The 24,396-nt window shown below is 35.1% G+C and overlaps 1 protein-coding gene across 6 annotated transcripts in view; it reads right to left on the bottom strand.

Annotated features, from left to right (window-relative positions):
* DACH1 (dachshund family transcription factor 1) overlaps positions 1-24,396 on the bottom strand; it is a 351,137-nt gene that overhangs the window by 3,367 nt on the left and 323,374 nt on the right. The gene's annotated exons all lie outside the window — the stretch shown is intronic.

Below are 24,396 nucleotides of genomic sequence, written 5' to 3'. Positions count from 1 at the left end.
GATATTTAATCAGTATCAGTGAAGTATAGCCTCCTTTCCCCATAAATGAGATTAACTGAACAATTACTATGTTAAAGACATGAGCATGTCTCTCTCCTCGGTGTTTTTTCCCAACCGAGGAGCATATATTTAAGTGAGATATGTATAATGGAGAGAGAACATGAAAAACAGCAAGCTCACCCATCTACTAACTGTTGATCTATAAAAACTTGAAGAGAACATTCTGCTATAACATATTTTCACCAAATTTACAAATATAAAGCAAATCATTCTTCACTGGGAACAGCAATACAAAGGGATATTTTTGGACAGTAAACAGAGAGAAAAAAATGATACATGTTTATTTTGCTGTCCTATAAGATAGAAAGTGTTTCTTCCTTGCAAGTAAGGCACATTGTGAAGCGTATTAATCCTCCACAGTGCACAGCTATGAAATGCTACTTATATTTTAGACGATAATCCATCTGGAAATATCAGCAGTACTCCTGACATCTGAATGAACCTCTTCTGGACCAAGTGACTTGCATCAGCATATATCCATAAGATATCAAGAGATTCTTGTTTCTATTTTGGTTTTCTTAGTTCCATTGCTTACTCTCAATTATTTGTTTGTTTGTTTGTTTGTAATAAGTACACAGACAGCAGTTACTTGTAAGGAACCTATATATGTGATTGCTGTAATTTTTCAAATGACTTTTATTATTTTCAAATGGCTTTTATTAAAACATGGCTTCACTTCCACAAATTTTCTGTTGAGGGAAAGAAAAGTTTAACTAGAAAGTATAAGTTGGGAAAACACACCTCCTCTGCACACCCCTTTCCAATTCTTACTGTTTACTTTCTACTGTAACTGCACAGGAGAAACAGGAAATAGTAGAATCCCTTCCTGTGTTACAGTGATTCTTATCTAGTATACTTCTGTTTTTCCTTTTCTACCACTTGTTTTCTGTTCCAAGCTTCTGGGGTATACCCTCCTTTGCTATTTTCTCCCATATCTTTACATTCACCTCTTCATCTTTCCTCTTTCCCCTTCCTCCCCTTGTTTTTCAATCCAAGATCTTTCAGCCCTCCACCACCCCCCAGAGTGGATGATAACTTCACAGAATCACACAGAATCACAGAATTGTAGGGGTTGCAAGGGACCTCTAGAGATCATCGAGTCCGACCCCCCTGCCAAAGCAGGCTCCCTACGCCATTCACACGGGTAGGCATCCAGGCAGGTCTTAACATCTCCAGAGAAGGAGACTCCACCACCTCCTGGGCAGCCTGTTCCAGTGCTCTGTTCACCCTCACTTGTAAAGAAGTTCTTCTGCCACATTCGTGCGGAACTTCATATGCTGTACTTTCATTCCCATTACCCCTAGTCTATCCCACGCACCTACTGAAAAGAGACCAGACTCACCACTCCTGGCTCCCACACCTCAGGTATTTAAAAACCTGGATCAAGTTCCCTCTCAGCCTTCTTTTCTCAAGGCTAAACAGACAAAGTTCCCTAAGTCTCTCCTCATAGGGGAGATGCTCCAGGCCCTTCACCATCTTAGTGGCCCTCCGCTGGACTCTTTCCAAGAGATCCCTGTCTTTTTTGTACTGGGGGAGCCCAGAACTGGACACAATATTCCAGATGAGGCCTCACCAGGGCAGAGTAGAAGTCCTACAGAGTTCTCAGTAGGAGAATTACTCTGTATATATACCAGCAGTTTGGCAATGTAGAATGCACATTTGCTAATGACTGCTATGCATAATTCCCACACCTAAACATTAAGACAACCTACAGTTAGTAACATGTACTATATTTTACTGTATTAAGACTCCACATGCCTTTTAAATGAAACACTTATTAAAATGCATTCTCAGTTAAAACAGGGTTATATGAAGCTAAATCCTTGTAGAAGACAACAAGAAGTCAACAGTCTGTAGAGAACACTCATACATTATAAGATTCAGATTATTTTGCACTGCTTAAGAACCCGATCTGGCCATGACAGAAGACAGACAGGCAGTCAATAGGAGATTTTTCATTATTAATGAACGACACCATCAGATCCTGTATTCTGTATGCATAAACAGAGAACAATAATAGAAACGGGTAGCTTTACAAAGCATCTCTCTTACAAAGTAGGATGATAGTTGCTTAAACAATTTACCAACATTTATGATGGATACATACAATAGACAAATCTTTCTGTTTCTCTACTAACTATATGAAGGAGCATTAAAACTGCATCATCTGTGCTCATAATGGACATAAAATGCTGTATAGGAACTCAGTGGCTTATCTAATGTAATTGCTAGGCTTATGAAACAGATATATACGATATATATATTATGTGTATTAACTTGTTTCACTATTTCCTTAGCATATGGGAGAATGTAGTAAGCATAAGACATGACAACCTCAAAAATTATCCGGCCACATTATGATGTAGATAATGCATTGTGATGGCTAAGCCAGTTAAGAGCTGCAAATTTTCTAAGAACTGTAAAATATTTCCCTATTTTTTTATTTTTTTTTTTGGCAAGATTATGAAAAATGAGGTACTTCTTTATATTAGGCTACACTTTTAGTGCCTACACTGAGAAAGTCACAATATCTGTGTAACTGTTTACAATGCTTTCATAATAACCATGAGTTTGGGAGGAGAAGAAAGACAAATCATTTCTTTAAGTTTTTTTACTTTTTTTCTAGCATGCTCTAGCCACTCATGAAGAACTTACAACTTTGCACTGCACATCAGGAACAAAACATCAAACTACAGAATGCAAAATAGGTAGCTCACAGCACTTAAGAGGAATGATTATCTCACACTGTTATGGGGGGAGCAAGCACAATGCTTCTATCTGATTGTTTCCCCTTTTCTTTTACCAGCCTGCTCATCCCTTCTTCGAAATCATTTCCATCTCAATTCTCATTGTTCAAATGTTCTGGAATTACTGGAATCTTTCAATGTTGTTGTCAAAGCCATCTCAAACATTTTGCCTCTAGGTGTAGCCAGTGCTCCTATCTGAATGCCAGTGGAGTATTACTGATAGCCCTTCTTGATTTCAGGGTTAAAATCGCTAGCAAAATCTACAAGTCATGACAGTACTAAGTTAACAGTAAATTACACAAGCTCATGCTAAGTAACTCTGTGTGAAAATGCCACTACTTTTACTCCTAAATTCTGCCTCATGGGTGTAGCTCTCCTTCCTGCCTCCAAATCAGCTTGTGTTATGAACACATTTCACATTATTTTCTATCATTAGTAAATGCAGAATTGATCTATCTGTATAAAAAACATCTAATGTAAAACAAATACATTATTTACATAAAATAGACATAAGCACACAAGCATACTCTACACACACACAACCTATTTTCTAAAACTGTTTAAAATGCTGGAGAATCTTTTTAGCCTACTGAAAATTGTTGATCTGTGGTAAAGTATATCGCAAATTTACAAACTTCTACAGAGAATATAAATCTCCTAGGAATTCAAGCAACTGGGAAAATACTGCTACATTTCTAAGTAGAACTGTGCATGATTAGTAGACTGTCATCTGTTTTAATTGCTCTTTTGCAAATAGTAGTGTTCAGCAAGATCACACAAGCTCATGCTAGTAACTAAAACTGAAAATGCCACTACTCCTAAATCTAATTTCTTTCTCTTTGTGGACTGATGTGACAGAAATTCTAGCCAGGGTGAGGGAGTATTTTTTTGGATCAACTCTTTTTAATTAAAACTCACTTTGAGGTTTTTGAATGAACATGTCCAAATAGTTATAAGGTCATAAGTGTTATAGAAAACAAACAAACGGATCTGCCATAAAAGTTAGCAATGCTGAAACAAATCACATGCCTTAAAATGCATTCCCACAGAGAAGTCAGCTGAAGACTGATTCACACTAACGGTGTATGGGTTGCCTGTAGTATATCTATGGGCCTAACAGTTTCTAATGTTGGAAACATAAACCCACATAAATATTATTCCTGTTAATATGGATTCTTGTAAAGTGATAAAAATCTACAATGAAATGTTGGGTGATTACAGATGCAAACTAAGTAAATCATACATTAGATGATTTCTGTATTTCTGTCATTCTCTGCAAGTTACATTGGTTTCTCGTTCAGATACATCATACTTCAGTTTGTATCCTGAGAGCTGCCTTAAAAATTAACATAATAATAACCATGACTCTCATAAGAGCATACTGCAGCCTTTAGTTTATAAAAATCTGCAAATTTGTGTCAAAGGTGTGTTTTCAGACCTACAACAACTACAGGTTGTTGTAGACCTGAGTTTAGTCAACTGATATAATAAAAATGCCTACTGAGGAAAACCCTCCTCAGCAAAGTGAAAATGTTTGGAAAACAAAATGAAAAAGAAAAAACAATAGAAAATATGGTGGCATATTGCAGATTACTAATGAGAAAGAAAACCAGAGTTAAATGTTGCTGCTTTTTAATGAAAAAATGATGCATGAGAAGGAGAAAAAATGAACAAAATCAGGAAACTCTGTTGGAGCTTTGCAATGGTAGAATGTTATGGTTTGGATTTCTTGATTGACTAGTTAATTAATTGTACTGTTTTTATTTTATTTTATTTTTATTTTTTTTGTGTATGGTTATAACTTGTGAGCCACAGAACAATAAATGCCAGTCCAAAATCCAGTAACCCTTACATGAAAGTAACCCCAATTAAGTGTTCCTATATTTCCTAAATACTGCTAACATGACTTTGTCAAATATGCACAGGCCACTGCTTGAACTGATCTTCAACCAAAAAGTCTTAGGGATATCTGAATGGTGAACCTACTCATCCATCTGTATTTTTAAAGAGAAGAACACACGCTTCAAATTGATTTCTCTTTCATTAAAGAGAATGCAACATAAGGAGAGAGGATAGGAACTGTATTTCCAGCTCAAACTCGGAAGTGATCCATGACCTCCCTGTTCTTCTGTGTCTTCCTCTAACTTTTTGCTCTCTCTTCTTAGGTAACCAAGAATCACTGTGGTGATGGTTTCTTAGTCAGCTTTTTGTCCTTAGCAGTGTTATTTACCCCATTAGCATGAAATACACACACACGCACACACACACAAATTAAAATTGGATGTTCCTAGCTCAAAAACTCTATTTGAAGTCCATTTCTACTGCTGGTGACTGAGATAACCTACATTTAAGAACTTCATTTAAAACCTAATGTTGCAACACAAAATCTTCAGGACCAGCCAATATGCTCACTAGAGACTGAAGAATCTTTATACTAAACCTCAACATATATATATCATTCCCACGGCCTACAGTCATTCAAAAATTGTTAAGTCTTCCTCTAGCAAGCTGATGCAGTGATGAAGTATCTCCAACTTTCCATATAAGAAGACATGTTTTTGCAAGAAAATTTAGTAGCTTGTGGTAAGTTAGTGAAATACATATTTCATAACTTAAGAATCATTGCAGTTCTCTTCCTAAACATTTTATATTCTGTAAAACTAGAGTGAAAAGATCCGTCCTCTTCTTTTAATCCAACAGAATAAAGTAAATAAAATATTTGAGACATATAATGAGGTTAACTTCATGTAAATAAAAAAAAAAAGCTTCTAATTTGTGCTTAGAAAATAATAAATTGTGTTTCCTGTTAGAAAGTAGCATTATTGAAAATGGCAGCTATTTTCTCAGAAGTCATTTTCAGGCACCTGTAATCTAATGAGGTTTGTCCCTTTCAAAGAAAACTAGTGCATGCATGCCCGAATGCACACAACCCCTTCAGCCCAGAGCTGATAAAAGCATCTGCAAGCCATACCTCAAGCATATTTAAATTATATAACTGGTTGGTTTATTTGTTTTAATAAGATGGGGCAAATGTGAATTACAGTGTACTAACCTTTCATTCAACCTGATGTTTTAATCATTTGGAGGAAGAGAAACAAAACAAAAGAAAGGGATGGCAAACAAATGGCAATGATTCATGTGATATTTGATAAGACAGCAACAGGAAGTCAAAATAAAAGCAAGCATATTGCAACAGATGGAAAGGATCTTAGTTAAATTGTAACCCTTCCTTGCAAAACGTAAAGGAAGCAGCTAATTAAAGAAGAAATCTATTTTTGCATACTCTTCATTTATTTTATTAAAAATAGAGACAGAAGAGGATTTATTTTCCCCAAAGCAGGAAGTTAAAAATGGGAGTCTACATCTTCAATCATAGGAAAATCATTTTTGATGCAATTGATTTCTCAGAGTTTGCAGAGTGCAATAAAGAATATAAACCCCCACTTTTGTAAAATGCAGCCACAAAATCAACTAAGCAGAACTAACTGTAATTTCCCCTACAAAATGCAAAACAATATGTCTTAAGGGGAAAAGACTCCTCCCAGAGTACAAGGTTAATCAGAACACTGAAGCTTCATGTCTCAATATTGAAAAAAAGGATCTATACTATCCTGATACTGCTCCTGGTCAATCACATATTGAGGAATGTGGACAGACTCACAGTCTGCTTCCTTAGTAAAACTGCATTGGAGTAAGAGAGGTATGAGAAACGCTGGAGAAATTGTTGAGACTTTGAAATTACAGCAACTGAGTAGCTTTATTTTTGTTGTTGTTTTTCTTTTTCCTTAAAAAAAGAAAGTGCTTATACACATTTTATGCAAAGATGGATGTTTTCACCATACATGTTCAATAAACTCATGCAAATAGGAACTATGTAAACATATTTGACCAAACACTATCCTAATTTGCCCTTTGTATAACACCAATAAATTAGTTTCAAATTTGCATACTGTTATTAATCATACACCTTTCATTTCTCTACTTAACATTCATGTACAAATATATTTGTGTTAATACTCAGTGCAGATATTCAGGAAACAGAGATGGTTGTGCCTTTCCTTTCAAAATAATAATTTACACTTTTTTAATCCTATATCTGATGTTCCAGGTATAAAATTAAACAATGGATGTTCAAAAAAAGATGTCTAAACAATTTTATTTTATTTTATTTTATTTTATTTTTTTTTAGCTATTTTAACTATTAACTACGGGGATTTTCTTTCAGTAATTTCATCATGTTTTTTATTCATGACTATATGTTTTCATCACATCCTTGAATACTGTGGATGCAAACTAAAGGTCAGCAATCTGGTCTTTAGTAAACTGACAAAGCAATGAACTGTCTGAATATGTCATCTTCTACTGTTTGGAGACCATGTAGAACAGAGAGCCTGCCATTTTGAGCACTGAAAAGATTGAACTGGCAAGGTGAGAAATTCTTTGGAAGAAATATGTTTTGAAAAATCACACTGTCTCTTCTTGTTGCCTTGTGAACTTAGTGGAAGACTAAGAGGATGAAGTCACAGCTAAATACAATCAGCTTGGGAACTTTCACAGTTCACTGCATTCACTTCTGTTTGTATCGTGATGTGGATAATGCTTATGTTGATCAATCTGTATTGCATTAAACAGTTTAAAGTTCTGCATAAAGGTGCCCTTTATTGCTACCATATTTTCAAAAACTTAAAAAGCTTTTCTCATATATATATTTTAGCACGTCAATTAGAAAGAAATTTTGGATTTGATAGCATAAAATTGAAAAGGAGTTGAGTTCTAAACACTGGAATGTAGTTTCTGATGTATTTTCTGATTTACACTTCTTTTTTTTTCCTCAATATCTTGATGGAAACAGCATTTTAACTTGTATCTTTAGTTTTGATTTATCTTTTAGTCTGATTGGTCTTCTTCCCCATTTTCTGCTCAAGTGTAACTTTTTAGTGTTTTTCTACAATGATCAGTTTTATAGGATCATATGCATAATTACCAAAGCAATCTTAAAAACCAAATACCAGTCACAAGGTTAATAATGAAATAAGCTTAAGAGAAAATAAAGTTTCCTCCATGGAGAGGAAAATATGATCATAAAATTAAATCTGAATAAAATTCAATTGAACAACATATAAATGACACAGACGATGGCATCAAGCACACCCTCAGCAAGTCTGCAGATGACACCAAGCTGAGCAGTGCAGTCAATACACTGGAAAGAAGGGAAGCCATCCAGAGGGACCTGGACAGGCTGGAGAAGTGGGCCCATGAAAACTTAATGAGGTTCAGCAAGTCCAAGTGCAGGGTGCTTTACCTGAATCAGGGCAGTCCCAGGTATTTATACAAACTGGGGGAAGATCTCCTTGAGAGCAGCCCTGTGGAGAAGGACTTGGGGGCCCTGGAGGATGAGAAGCTGGACATGAGCCAGCAGTGTAAGCTTGCAGCCTGGAAGGCCAGTTGTGTTCTGGGCTGTATTAAAAAAGGGGGGGCCAGCATGGAGATGGAGGTGATTGTTGCCCTCTCCTCAGCACTTGTGAGGCCACATCTGGAGTACTGTGTTCAGGCCTGGGGCCCCCAATACAGAAAGGACATGGAGCTCTTAGAGTGGGAACAGGGGAGGGCTACTAAGATGACCAGAGGTCAGGAGCACCTCTCCTATGAGGAAAGGTTGAGGGAACTGGGCTTATTTAGCTTGGAGAAGAGAAGGTTCCAGGAAAACTTCACTGTGGTCTTTCAGTACTTGAAGGGAGTGTATAAACAGGAAGGGGAATGGCTGTTTATGAGGGTGGATTGTGGTGGGACAAGGGGTCTTAAACTGAGAGAGGAGAGGTTTAGTTTAGATATTAGGAAGAAGATTTTCATACAGAGGTTGACGCTCTGGAACAGGTTGCCCAAGGATGTTGAGCATGCCCCATCCCTGGAGGTAATAAAGGCCAGGCTAGATGTGGTTCTGGGAAGCCTGGTCCAGTGGTTGGCGAACCTGCCCGCGGCAGGGGAGTTGAAACTAGATGATCATTATAGTCCATTTCAACCCAGGCCATTCTATGATTCTACAACATTTGCTGGAGCTTTCAAGAAGTTTTTTGCCTCTAAATTGAAATCATATTACAGAAAATATTTGTGTATAAGCATGTACAAATTAGTTCTTAAAGATTATCCCTTCCTTCATAAAGGACATATAGAAACACAGAGAGACTTTTTCTATCACTTAACTAGGAGCTAAGTATCAGCTTGACAAAAGTGTTTACATTTAGAAAACACGCAATGAAAAGTAGGTTAATAAACTTCTTGGCTTTATGAACCTCTGGAAAGGTACTATGTTTAAGATTTTCACTACCAGAGACAGTTGAAGCCATGACTATGTTGTAGCCAATACTGTTTCCAGCACTAGACTGTGTAATGCTTATGTACTTCAACATCTACAAATGATTCATGAAGATGAGTTCTTTTATAGTATTACCTTTTCTTGCGCTTTTCCCCAGACATCTTTATAAAACACAATATAGGGCTTATCTTGTACCTCACCTACTGTATATTTTACCTAATACTCCTATGCAGTACATCTCATTCACATAGTCACAAGCTTATCTTATCTCTTCCCTACAAACTACTTCTTCTCTGAACAAGTAACTTTAATTGGATATAATATCCCAATAACTGAAAGGTATAATAGTGTTCTGTCATTTTCTACTTAGACTTAAAACAAAATTAATAAAAAAGTGTAATCCAGCCTGTCCTTAATTCCAGTTACTGAGATGTCATTTCAAATGCTGCAAAGGTTATTCCCCATTTCAATGGAAAGTAGAAGCTATTTAAAGAAATCATTTAGCTTTACTACTTACTTTACCCTGCATACATCAATTATGTTATGTGTGGAATTCCATTCCAATATCAATATCACATTAACACCCCATTTCTCTTTAATATCCAGGAACTCATATGTGTCCTAAAACAGAATTAGAGCCCAGTGCAAACCATGAAGAAATAGTCAAATGTAGAACATGAAGGAATGGAATTGTAAAATATAAAGAACACAGTGGCAAGCTTATGGAAAATCTATTAAGGATGTATGGGATGTCAAAACATATGTAACAAAGGCTCGCTGCTTTTAGGTATTTTGTATGAAAGAAAGCTGATGGTAGTCAATGGCACCAAGCAAGTCAGCTGAGAACAAGATTTGAAAGTGATAGAAAACCAGAAGTCCCGACCTAAGTAATGAGCAGTTGACTAAACTCATATATAATCTTTACTGATAAATAGAAATATGAGTACATCTTAATTAAGTTCCTGTGTCTTAGTGTGAGCAACACAGCTACAAACATGAGGTATGATGAAAGCTTCAAGCTTCAAGCTGTATATGGAATTTAACTTAAGCCATCAAGCAATACTTAAGCAAAATTCTTTTAGTCTTGTAAAAATTGAAAAATACTAGCTATTTGAACCAGAGGAGAACTCTGTTTCTCTGACAAATACTAATTCTGGATCAGGTAAACTGGTTTTCAATTCATAATTCACAGTAATTTCCCTGACTGCAAACTTCAGTCTTATCTTCATAGATGCATTTAAGCACTCTGGTGACAAGGCAACCATTCCCATTCTCTCTCAGTGGTAACACAATTTCACACAGATACTTCAAAATTATTACTCTTCCCCCAGGAAAAAAGTAAATTAGCCTTAGGGCCAGGTGGTTTGAATCTGGCACCCCTCTGTGTCTTTGCCAATAGAGATTCCTTAGAAAAAGCACCATGTCATGACAGTGTCCTGGATGCACCTCTCTATAGAAATCCCAGACCATATGGAAGCACCGTGAGCTCCCAGAGAGAACTTAGCACCACAGTCAATCATAAAAAACTAAGCAAGTGAAAAGAAACTGGCTAAATTAAACCCCAGAGCCATCTTAACCAGTGACTCTGGAAACAGGAGACTATCTTGGATTTAGAAGAACTGACCTATGCAGAACATCTGAAGTGTAAAATTTTCTTGCTTCCAAGCAAGAAAATTGGATTTTGTCAAAACAGAGGAAATGAAAATGATGATTCATAGTTGCTTTTTCTTTCTTCTTACTTTTGCACTTCTACTGCCAATTTTCAATAGCAATATATTAATGAGGTCACACATAGCACTTTACAGTAGCTCTCCTGGAACAGTGTTTAGGAAGCTGGGCACACATGCTCAAGGTGAACTGAAAAAGGAATAATTTCAGACCAGTATGATGCAATGAAGTGAGTTCGCAGCATGAAAACAAAATTCCATTTATAAGCTTATCATAGGAAAAAAAGCTCTGAACATTCTTTGTAAATACATTAAGTACTAGGTAGACACAAAACAGCTCTGTTTTCTACTGTAGGAACTGGGTTCTGTTGTAACCTTGTAAGATGAGAAGAGTATATGCATGGTCTTTAAGTTTACAGTTGTGATACAATTCCTTTAAATTGCAGGCTTCAAATCCCACCTAGTCCTATCTATAATGCTATACCATTTAAGTAGGAATTGAGGCAAGAAACAAGAATATCCTGAATACACTTACTGAAAATCTGGTCCAGTTAATTTTAGCTGGAAAATCCAAGAGAGTTGCAGGCTTTGTAAGAATATGGAAAACTCTAAAGGGAAAACTTAGCTTTTGGTTCCTAAAACCAGGATGCTTCCATGTACTGAATGTTTAAGATCAAACTCTGGAACTACTGCCTATTTGGAACTGGAATAGAACTGATTTTTGCAGGTTTTATTAGTGCTTTATCATTTCAGTATTTTAGCACTGGGAACTGGATTGCTTACGATGGCATAGTTACTGCTGTGATAGTAACTGTGATAGTCATAACAAATGTGATGATAAGGTTGAAAATGGAACTGATTCTCTAGTCAATTATACTGCTTTTATGATGCTTCCAATACTGCCCATGAAGCCAAGTAGTGTGATCCAACCACAATATTTTTATTTTCAATTCATCAATGTATAAACATACAGTACTCTCTTCAATGACTTAGTATATAACTTTGAGTCACATTGTAAAGCTAAAAATGAGTGTAAATTATTGCTGTTTTTTATTTTATGTTTGTATTCAATATAATTTGATTACTTGAAAAGATTGTAGCCAGCATATTGCAGTGCAAAACAATATCATGAAAAATACATGTCTTTTAATGCAAGGGTGGCACCAACAGTTTATCATAAGCAAAACTTGCAGAATCAACAGAGACTAAATAAACAAGTCAAAACTTGAATTATCTAATATAGCATTGTACATTTTTAACATTCTCTATTATAATTTCATGCACATAAACTAGCACAGCAAATTTCTTGGTCCTGACTTTGTAACGCTTTGTTTCCAACACCAGCTACAGCACTTTGTGATCTATCCTTTCCAACATCTGTGATAAATATACTTATACCACCACTGTTTTCCTAATTAAAGGTTCTGTTGCATAACTTAAAAAAAAAAAAAAAAAAAAAAAAAGTCTGAGAAGGATATAATAGGTTGTTGGGTTTTTTTTTTGGGTTTTTTTTTTCATTTTATTATAACTGATAGACATTTTGTATTTATTTTGTATTTCTCATAAAATGACACTACATTGATATTATATGTGCTGCTGTCTCTCATGATGTTGTTCTGGAACTTTACAATGACTAAAATACTTCTTGTGAAGGGTTGAAATGCTAGAGATTTTTTTTTAAAGCTGGTAGTCTATCTTGTAGGAAAGATTTTCCTCCTTAAGAGTCCGCTGGCTGTTCTCTGGAAGATCACCTATTACAGATATATGCGGACAGCAGCTTTCAGCTATTGATGGAACAAGATGCTGCCTAAGTATTACTTCCAAATGTATTAATTTTAGTTCCACTGCCTTTTTACTTTCTGTTCTTAGTTGATTTATTTCTTTTCTATTCTATTCTCCTTTTATGTGAACTTGAGATATCTAACAGAGATGGGTTATGTTCCAAGTCAAATCCACTGGAAAGCTGAATGCTTGAATTCTACAAAGCCAAATTATTTTATGCTATCAGTCTTAATTTTGTTAAAACAAAAATAACTACAGATAAAAAGCATTGTTTTTATAACTAAAATAGTTATGGTATAGTAGTTGTTCTGCTTCTTTGCAATGAGGCAACATAACAAGTATATTAAGACTTTATTTTAATATTTCCTATCACTGGAGGACATAAAAATAAGTATCTTGTGCTGTACTCTCGCTGTTGCTCTTAGTTTTCATCATACTGGCAAAAACAAATTATGAAAAGTAAAATATTAGCCACCATAAAATTAAATTCTGAGCTCCTCAATTAGTTCAAATTAACATATCTTCAATGACAATGCAGTTGTCTTTACTTACATTTATGGCTATCAATTATTACTTTACTAGATCCAATAAAATATTTGTTTCTTTATCTTCATTTGCTAGATTTGAGACTGATTAGTTTATGTTAGTTGTAAGTTAATCTTTCTTGAATCACATTTTTGCCACTTTTTTTTTTAATCCTTGAGACTCCAGTCACCAATGAAAACATAAAAGCCAAAGTTAACAATACAACTGAATTTCAACTGTGCCTTCCACTCAAGATCCAGAACAGTTAACCAAAATTAATTAAATTTCACAACACCATTATAGGATACCAAAGCATTTGTGTTGTCAGAAAGAAATCAGTGCATAAAGACTGCATACAGATTTGTTTTGGGCTTAAGGCATTGGTTGAAACTTCACTGAAGCACAAAAAATGAGCTGTTCCTCTACCAAATAATTAAACAGCAAAACACTGCTCTTAAACCAAATAAGCAACCCAAACAAATGTTGTCATTTTCATTCTGAAAACATTATCCACTTAATTATTTCTTGCTGCAAAATGTGACAGGAGTATACAGTGATTTCTCAGCGTATGCTTCTCATGAGTTTGCCAATGCTACCCTTATCCTTTCCACTTAGATTATGTTGAGCTAAAATTACAGTCCCAACTAAAGAAGAAATTTGTGGTACAGAAAAAAAAGTACAAAAATCCAAAAGCAGGAAAAAGCAAACAAACAGCAACAACTAAAAATAAGTTATTATTTATAGATAGCCACTTTATGAAGAAATGAATTCTATTGCAGATGTTTCTCTCCACACCCTACACAGAGGATTGAGGGTGATAAGCACAAGTTTACATGTCTACACTGTAGACTTCTATGTTTCATCAAGTCACTCAACTTCATCCAACCAACCCATGCCTTGTTTGCAAGCAAAATTATATTTAAATGAAGACACACTGCCTAGTTTTCCATTACAAATTTGTAAGGATATAGTAGCAGTGTTACAGTAAAAAAATGCGTATATGATACCACATTCTTATCTAGAATTCTATGTGATGTCTTCTGCTTTCTTTTTTTCTACTTCTGAAATTACATCTACTTTTGCTCTTATTTCTGGAGGTTTGGAATACTTCTTTTAATTTTTGCTTCATGCACTGGTAGCACCAAATTGAAATAAATGCTGAGAATCTTTAGGGTTAATGTAGAATTGGATTTATCCTCTCTTCATTTGGAATTCTTACTTTATACTAAACTTTCAGAAATGTAGTCAGAAATATTGTAACATTACAGAATTACATCAAGGAGATGAGAAATTGTTAGGCACTGGTATTATTCCAGAAGTGATGCACAATTACTCACTTTCAACACTGGTTACAAAAACTTACTGAAATTCATCTGCTTATGGTCTGTTTACTGTCACAAGCAATGCTGACATTCTAAGGCAAACAAAAAGGAAAATAAATAACTGAGGAGGTTCATCACAGTAACTTCCAACTCCTGCAATACAGACAGCTACACCTGAGATTCTTTTTTAGATTCCCATTATATGCAAGGAAGTGACTTGTAAGGCATGATTCATTTAATTCAAAGGCAGAAATATGTCTACTACTCTTCACTGACTCTAACAGGAGTCCAGCCAACAAGCTTAGATAAAGTCGCCTACTCCACAAATGTGAAACATATTCCTCCCACTGATATTGCTTGTATATTTTATAGATAGTTGCATTGCCTCAGAAGCTATTCCACAAGTTTCATACCTTCATGATACATAGCAATATCTATACTGCTTTTATGGCACCTGCAAAATTCCATGTATCTTATCAGTTGAAAAAAGCTAGGATAATGCAGCAAAACATGAGTTTTATACAGTTTCAGTAACTTAAACCTCCTTTTTCTTTACTTCTTTTGTACAGTTGGTACTGTTGTGTATAGCATGCTTAAACAGCTCCTACTTTTCCATCTCTACTGGGTTGGCTTTCAAAGGTATTGCACATCTAAAATTAATTCAAAAACATTAATGTGTTTATAAACTCTCTCTGCAAGTATTTAAGCATATGCAGGCATACTGAAAATGAATACAAATCCCACTGTGCAGTTTTATTGTGTAAATATAATTTCTATGTATTCTAAATCCCCAAACATTTCCCTACTTCAAGTATGCTTTTATTACTCCAATAATATTGTACTTATTTATCCTTGGAAAAAAAAAGAAAAAGGAGAAATTCATTTTCACATATCCAATTCTGTAAAGTGTTAAAATTTTGTGTAGATCTTCTTTTAACCCTACTTTAATATTCTTTCTCCACAGATACAATTCCCAACAATAATAAGTAACTGATACATCAGGTTTTTTGTTTTTTTTTTTTCATTTGTTTGTTTGTTTCTGCAATGTATTTTGTTTCTTTACATCTTTTTTTTTTTTTTTTTTTTTTTTTTCCACTGCATACTCTCTTTCTGAATAGCTAGCTATTTTGGACACTCTCAGAATAGCTGATATCTGCAAACTGTCATCTAACTACGTCCTCTGCAACTACTGTCCTTTGTTACTGTCATCAGTCTTATTCCATTCCTCAGTCATTAAGTGTCAGACAGTAACTCACAAACTGTTTTTCCTCAACTGTTAGTCTAGTACAGCATAAGCTGGCCACATATCATGTATAAACTCCTGCATTATTTGTCTCTTTTTTTTCTATGTCTAAAATTGGTTCAATGAAAGCTGTTATCTAGCACAGGGTGACAACGATAGGAGCGCCAAATGGTTTACCTTCTTGTCTCTACTGGTAAATAAAAAAAAACCTCACAGATATTAACAGGTAATTGAAGTAATTTAAAACTCTTTGAAATCTTTTTGTAAAATGATCGAGATTTTTGAAATTTTAAATGTTCCCAATGTTAAAATGATGCAGAATGTGTAATAATGTATTTATTTTTCAGATACTGTAGGTCTGAAGAGGTTTTTTGAATACTTCAATTATAAAAACATTTAAAACATACAAACTTGTGCAATTTTTATTTTAATGAAGATGAGAAGTTCATTAACGAAGATAAATATTTCATTAGATGTTAAATAAAACAAAGAGATTTTTTGGCTTCTCTCAGCACAAAATTCCTTTGAAAGATTAATTAATACATGCAAATTATGCAAATTAGACCCATGCAAATATTTTATGAAGACAATTAAGGGAACCATTAATTACTGCTTTTTTTGCTTCAGTGAGATTCATTCATTTAATTTTAATTTCACTTTAACTGTTTTGATGTATAATCTTGCAGCTAAGAACTTTATCTTTCCTAGTGGGTCACTTAAACTTATAAATTTCATCAAGTGAGCAGCAACAGAAATCTGTAAAGATATTCTCTGGGCTGTGTTTAGTATCAAGAGAAATTTTTGACACAATGCACTCCTAGAAACTGCAAAACTGGAAGGGAATGTGAGCTCATTCTTGGACAAGGTTCAACTGCTGGAAAAGCAATTAATTTGCTTTGGCTGTGCTAATATAGGGGAATTAGAAAGTGTGACACAAGACAAATAGAAATAATTAGTTCTCCAAAATGATGTTCTCATTAATATGGTTTGAACAGTAGAAATAAAAAACATTATTGTGGCATGTCTGCATTCTGTCCCTAGCCACAGGAGGTAGAACAATGCTAGATACAGCATTTTTCCACCTTTGTAGTTTGTATGGTAGCAGCATTTATTTCTATTATTTTTATTTTTTTAATGTAGGTTTAAAGAAAAGCAAATTGTGAACCTCATTCTTTTATCTAAAACCTACTGAGCTTTCACAGGACATTAAATATGTCTTAACTGTTTTCTTCCTAACAAAACAGAAAATAATAAATATTACCAAGCTACTTTGATTTCAATATATTTATTTATTTAAATAATATTTTATGATATGTAATATCCAATGAATATTGTATGTATACTGTAACTTAAGCTTCTACAGCAAAAGATTACTCTATCAAAAGAGTTTATGACATCCTCTCCAAATACAATAGCAGAAATCTTTTTACATGAAGTGAATACACATGCATGTGTTGGACAAAGTATATAGGGGTAAATTTTCTGTTGCTCTTATTCTTAACACTTAGAGCAGAACAAATCACTTGGCACTTTTCACATAAAGAGACCTTTAGAAGGCTAAGAACATCTATACTTAATATTCTGTAGCTTGTTGCAGAATTAAAAGTAACATTATGTGGCACGCTCAATACAAGAACTTAAACCATCAGTGATTTGCGTTCCAGCAGTCTACCACATTATAACTGATGGCAAATCCCTGCCAAAGTTTTCTTGTGTGCATATGTTTTACCTCAAGTCTGATATTAAATTGCAGTGATTTAAGTTATTTCTTCTTACAGTTAGGTAGCAAATCTGCCACACCTGACTCAAATTGAGATTTTTTTTCATTAAATTTATGAAGATGAGAGAATCTCCACATTTTTTCATTTATTTATTTATTTATTTATTTATTGTGGGATTATTGTCAGTAAGAAAATTCTGTCTATCACAGAAGTTAAGCAAAAATGAAAACCAAAGAAATTTCTAGAAGTCACAGTTTAGTGAGTAATTCTGTCTAAGTATATCCTGTCTTCAAGAAAATATAAGGAAGGTGTTTGACTTGAAATTCAAACCCTTAAAACTGTCCTATTTGAATGAAGAGTCATTTACTCTTTAACAACGTGGATAAACTACTACTGTTTTTAGTTTGGTAGTTATGTATGTGCCCATTAAACACATGGTTAAATATCCATAACACTTCCAAAATAGTGGGGAGCATCTTCTCCCTTGACCATCAGTTTTGTTGGCAGTCAGTTTGTTTGCAGACATTTGTTAAATATGGCTGTCTTCAGTGACTTCTTTCTAGTCAAATCTTGCAACTATCCATGTCTTACAACTCCATGGTCTTCCTAGGCTTTTCTAGTCTAGCCTTTGAAAAAAGCTTTTGATATTCAGACACTCTTCTTTCTTTGTCAGGATCTTATTTTCCATCCACCTGACTAATCTCATTCTGTTTGATCTTTTTGGTTTCTGCTTCAACTTGCCGTTTTAGTTTCTCATGGCTGAGATCTTCCACCCATTGTGTCTCTCTCTGAGCTTCATATCTCAGTAACCAAATCCACAAACAGAAATTCAGCTACTATATTTCTGTTGAAAATTGACATAGGTTTTTTGTACTTCAGATCTACTCTATTTCCTCTTAATCCTCTTCCTCCTTTCCTGACTCTTTGTATGAATGCTTAGGTCCTATGACTATCCATGGTTGGGAAAGCAGAGCTGGTAATCCTGCACCCCTTCAGAATCCTCCTCCTATTCGTCAGTATAACTCTTAGTTCCAATCATTTGCTCTTTTCATCTGGTCTGCAAGTTGAAGTTCAAAATCAAAGCATCCTGTTTGTCTGCTATTTCTGACACTTCATTACAACCTAGTGTCTAAAATTCTTCTCATAAAAAAGTCTCTGCCATTCACTTTCTGTCCTCACTAGCTACAAATTCATATTCTGTTTCTCCTTATATCTTGAATGCTACAGCTTATTTCTGTCTAAATTGTATAAACAAAATGGTATGGCAAAAATATTTCCTAGACTTCTCTTTTGAATTGTCATTTGTTCTTAATTCTTTCACTGGTTCTTCCCTTTTAACAACTGGAAACACAGCAGTTGAAAGGCTTTGCCTTACCCTTCACATTGCACTTTTTATCAAAAGCTCTCAAAGTGGAGATCCTTACAGATTTTGTCATTAGTGTTTTGTTTGTTCGTTTCAGTTAGCTAGTTTGTTTTTTTTTTTCCTCCTATTTCTCTCCACAGTTAAGAAGACTCTCATACTACGTTCATCTAACGAACTCATTACAACCCTTCAGGCTTGAAATCTGAATTTGTACAAGAGTCTGACAGCAAGACCCAAGATCCGGAACGGTAACTAAATCAGGACTGCGATCAAGAACACATGTTAACTTCCTACATCATTCGAAGAAGTCATTTGCCATCTCAGTCATTAACATACCATAGTCATCACCTCACTCAAAACATTTGTGTGAAGCATTATGGGAAATGACATTACTTAGCTATATTTCTTTACTAATTTTTGATTTAACTGGTCAGGAATGGGGACGGTAAGTTCAAGAATACAGTAGGTCATATAGGATGGGTGTGGATGACCACATCAAAAGATTTAATTAATATTACTGCACCATTACTATGTTAGAGGTATTTATCTTATCTAAGAAAGTAACTGAAAACTGAATATGCATAAATAACTGAAAACTCCTTTGTTGTTGTCATAGCATATTAGAAGACAGCTTTGTATCTGAGGACTCAATTTTAATTAAATGTTATATCTTAGTGACCAAAACTTCAAAAGGAAAGCATGTATTAACGCATGCATGTTTAGTCCTTTGCTCCTGACATACAGAAAGCTGATACTATTTATCTTCACTTCTGTGTATGGAGTATAGCAGTGTATTGGGCCTGTCTGAAAAGCAGGAAGTTGAAGAAAGAAATTCAGCAGAAGTTTGTGGTTAGGGATCTGGCAGAACCTTGATAAATAACCTATCTTCATTGCTTTACTTTAGCTTCAAATAGTTTAAATATAATTCTTAACATTATTTAACTAAACTGGTTACATATACTTAGTTAGAAATAACAGAATCTAGAGTTTATATCAGGTCTTTTTGCTGACAACAGAACACACAGGTCTAGATGGATATGTAAGGGGTAATTATATCAAATTAAAAAAAAAATAATAATGCTAGGCAACATATGTTGTCATTGCACTTCAAAGCTATGACTCACAAGGAAGAGATGTGAAAAGACTTATATCACATGTACTGTGTCATTACTCTGATATTCAGAGTCCAGAGATTGGTCTGAGAATGTGGAGAACAAGAATGAATTACACGTTACTTGAATTCTGTTACCATGAATTCATGGAACATAAATTCTATGACTAATATTCAAGCTGGTAAATTCATTCTAGTTTTGTATATGCCCATATAGTGACATAGTATAAAGGAACATATAAAAGGGAAGGCAAAAAAATGAAAGGCAGAATGAAAATTTAAGCTCATGCAATACTTTAATTCAGTCTCTGCCCTACCACACATTTCTGACATAGCTACGATCAAGATCCTTAGCCACTCCACAATTGCTCTGTTCTGCATCACAGAAATATTTTCTTATGTGAAGACTGAATCCATTAAACACTGCAAAGTTGCTCAGATTTTACAAAGATGACATTTCCAATATCTTTCCAGTTACTTCTGACATAGCTAAAAACAATTTATTGGAGACGGACCACAAATCTGTAAACTGCAATTATTATTGAAAAGAAAACAAAATTCTGTTCACTGGAACATGTATCCATGTAGAAACATTACATGATGGCTGCTTTGAAAGTAATGCCTCCTATTTTATGTAGGTTGCTCAAAAAGTAATGCCTCCAATTCACTTCTGTAACAGCTACGAAGTGCACAATAACACTATTTTATGGAGAAAATTCACAAGATGCTATCTTTCAACATAGCCATGCATTTTCACCAGCAATGAACCAGAGCCTGCATGCCACACTCATAAAAGTCTACACCAGCAGAGGTGACCCACTTCTCACAGCTACTATGATAGTACCGTTACTAGGCAAATGTTGTCCATGCAGTCCACCTTCCACTGGTCTGTAAAGATAGAAGTCAGAAGGCACCAGATCTCGACTATACAATGGGTGTACAGGTCAACAATTCAGTCAAGACTGGCAATGTGTTCCACAGCCTTCAAACTGGCATGGGACCCGGTGTTATCATGTTCCAAGAGATTGGGTGTCTTCCTCTGGCATGACATAGGAAGTCTGAGCCTTTAGCTCAGCCAACATAGTGATGCATCAGTCAGAGTTGATGGTAAGTCAACTTACCATTGTGTAAGTCTCTGGAAATCCAGAAGGGCCGCCTCTATCATATTCCAAAAGACCATGCACATCACTTAACCTGTTGATGGTTGATTCTTGAATGTTTTCTTCAATGGGGAATTCACATGTTGCCACTCCATAGACTGCCATTTTGACTCTGGCTCATAGTGGTGACACATCACTGGTAATGATGTGATCCAGGAAATTGTCCCCTTCAGCGTTGTGTTGGTTCAGAAGGTCCTTACAGATTTGCATACAGTCTTCATTCTTTTCATGTGTAAGCATTTGTGGGACTCACCTGAAATAAACTTTGTGATATTCCAATGTGGCCACCATAATTTCCAACAAATTGAAGCCAATATTTAGCTCCAAATACAGTTCTCTGCTTGTAATCTGCTGATTTGTGCTGATGAGCTGATCAAGATGCATTTTATTTCATGGTGTGACAGCTGTGTACGGATGTCTTTAATGTGGCTTGTCTTTCACATTCCTTTTTCTACTATTGAAATGCACCACCCACTGCCTCACTGTGCTCACATCCACTGTTTGGCCTACATCAACATTCAGAAAGTGTCGATGAATGCCAATGGGTGCAATTTTTTCCACATGGAGGAATTCTGTGACACCTCTTAACTTCATAAGCACTTCAATGTTGGACACCATTCTGTCAGACTGCCCCTCTGCTGCCATCTGTTGCATGGCAACAAAATTTAATGGAATATTGTTGGGAAGGTTCTATCTCTATTTGCCACACAACCAACATCTGCCCCTGACATTGTGAATCAACTTAATAAAATAGGAAGCATTACTTTTGGAGCAGCCCTTGTACAAACTAGTCAACAGATAAAAAGACATATCACAGTATCACTGTCTTGTGCGGGTTGGAAGGGACCTTAGAGATCATCGAGTCCAACCCCTGGGATTCGAGCCTCCTGTGTAGCAGAGTGGCACTTCTACCACTTGTGCCACAGGGGGGATTCAAACCTGGGCCTCCAGTGTTGCAAAGTGGCGTCCTTAACCACTGTGCCACCGGAGGCACAAAGTACACCATGAATGTTCATATATTTCCAGTAAAATTGTTGGAAGAAGAGTCCTTTTGAAAATAGCACAATAATAAATATCATTTCAATAATAACGTATGAGGAGTAAACAAATTGCATTGGATATCACCAAAGTTATGAATATAATATGTTTAGAGGTTTTCTAAACAAACCAAAAGCTCAGGATTGAACATCTGGTATGACCTGAGAATTCTGTGTATATTCCGGCTCCTGCTCCAGGAAGTCTTGGATCTTTAATAGGTCTGATTAACCCTGTGTGGATGTCTCAGATGCCCTGAGGAATCTCAAATGGCATTAGTCATCTGAATGATTCATCATTTTTTAAACTGCCTAGGATTTAATATTAAGATAAGGGTATCTTATCTTCTGACTATCTCTTTCCAGAGTTTCAGCCAAGCAAGAATGAAGTGGAAAATTGATGATGACTTTCCTTGGTACATTAAAAGCCTTCTACCACATGCGTTGCTAAAAATTTGTCATCCTCTTTCAGTACAGGTGAAGTTTAACAGCGAACAGGGACACTGAACAGGATAGTTGTTTTAAATCTCATGTAGTTTAAATTCAAAATCTGAAACCTAATCTGGATTTGATGTTTCTTTTTACCTACCAAAGCTGCAGTACCTATCAGGAAGAAGAAATGGATCTCCTCGTCTAAAGATTTCTTCTAATGTGTCTTAAGATGTTTTCATACTAGTAGCTTTCTAAAGCACATTCCTTTTAGTGGAACTGAACATTATTGCTGTTATTTTGACATCAGAGTCATCTCATTTTTGCTTTGCATGAAAAGTCACAACAAGGAAAGAACGACTATTAGAAAAATCTTAAACCTAGAAGTTTTGAGGTCTGTTGAGGTCTGTTGAAGTCTGTTGGTCTTAATGAATTCATAAAAGAATGAGTTGCTACTTTTGACAGGAGAAGTTCTTTTATAAGCGAATGATAGACAAACAAGAGGCAATTTTTTTGATCTCCATGGCAGTTTAAAAACCAAATGCCAAGAAACAATCTCTATGACATACATTACAGCTGACATAATGCCACTTTCCTGCACTGGTCTAAGAAGTAGTAAACATGGCTCAGGGAAGAAAAAAAGAAAAAAAAAAAAAAAGAAAAAGGTAAAGAGAGAAAAAGGGAAAAAGGGGTCAGCCCTCTACACTGTGCAGAGGCAAACACTGACAACAAAGTTTACTCACAGCAAATCTAGCTCTAAAATAGATGGGTTTAAATTCAATTGTAAATAAACTAGAAATGCACTTTGTTCTCATTTGTTTCACAACAGTCTATAGCAACACTATTTCACTGAAATTATGTTGAATTTTCTATATTAGTTTTTCATGTTAGTTTAAAAAATGCATTTTAGTTCTTTCTTAAGAAGGGAAAAATGTGATTTCAGCTGAAACGACTATGTTAGAAATGTATATTTTACTAGCCTGCTTGGGTTGCTGTTAATTTCTGAAGGTGAAGATGAAGGGAACTTAATTAGGATGGCAGCTTGCGGTGCCCAACATTCATAGGCAGCAAGACAACTGGGATAACATCAGAAACATCTGTTAGGTAAGCACTCATCATCTTAACTTTAAATATCATGAAATTGGAGCAGGGAGGGAGTAAGAAATCAGTGAAAATAAAACAAGTCAGTTCTACAGTCTTATAGTCTTACTGGTCACTGTATTTTACTTAATATCCTTATTGTTCTGAACTTTCTAGCTTCACTCTGTTCTTGCTTAGTCATTAATATTACACATAGCTGTTTAAAAAGTGCACTAAAGTACCACGATGGAAGAAAGCCTCTGATTGATTAATCATTTATCTCAGTAGAAAAGCCATGAACATATTTATTTGATTTCTGGCACCTTTGTACATACACATCTATAAAATGAGATGTAAATTGCAAAAGAGCAGTTTCAAAGAAAGTGTGAAAAAGTTTGTGTGCTAAAGGAGGGGGCTCTACAAGAATGTTTTGCAACATATATGTAACTTTTTATTAACTCTATGCACTTTCTTTGCCTTTTTGGCAATAAATAACATTATTATGTAGCTTAAAGTTTAAAGGTGTAGCTAACAATGACCTATGAACATTATGAAACAGTTGTCTATTTCTGGGTTACTGCCTGCAATCAATACCACCTTCTGTTTAAGTTAATCAATGTTGTCTTTAATTGATTAGCTTCAGCTGAAAACCTGCCAAAGCACTGAACTCCTAAACAGAGGGATAGAGAATATAGTTACTACTGTTTGGTTTCCATGCATTGTAAAATCATTTCAGTATTTATTCATGGTCACGGAAATATGAAGCAAAATAAATCTTTATTGAATACTTCCTCATTGAGTATTCAGATGTAAACTATAAAAGAGAAACAAGCAGCTAA

The sequence above is a fragment of the Coturnix japonica genome, chromosome 1, assembly GCF_001577835.2.
Source record: "Coturnix japonica isolate 7356 chromosome 1, Coturnix japonica 2.1, whole genome shotgun sequence".
In the NCBI taxonomy this organism is placed as follows: Eukaryota; Metazoa; Chordata; class Aves; order Galliformes; family Phasianidae; genus Coturnix; species Coturnix japonica.
This window is presented reverse-complemented; position numbering and strand designations above follow the sequence as displayed.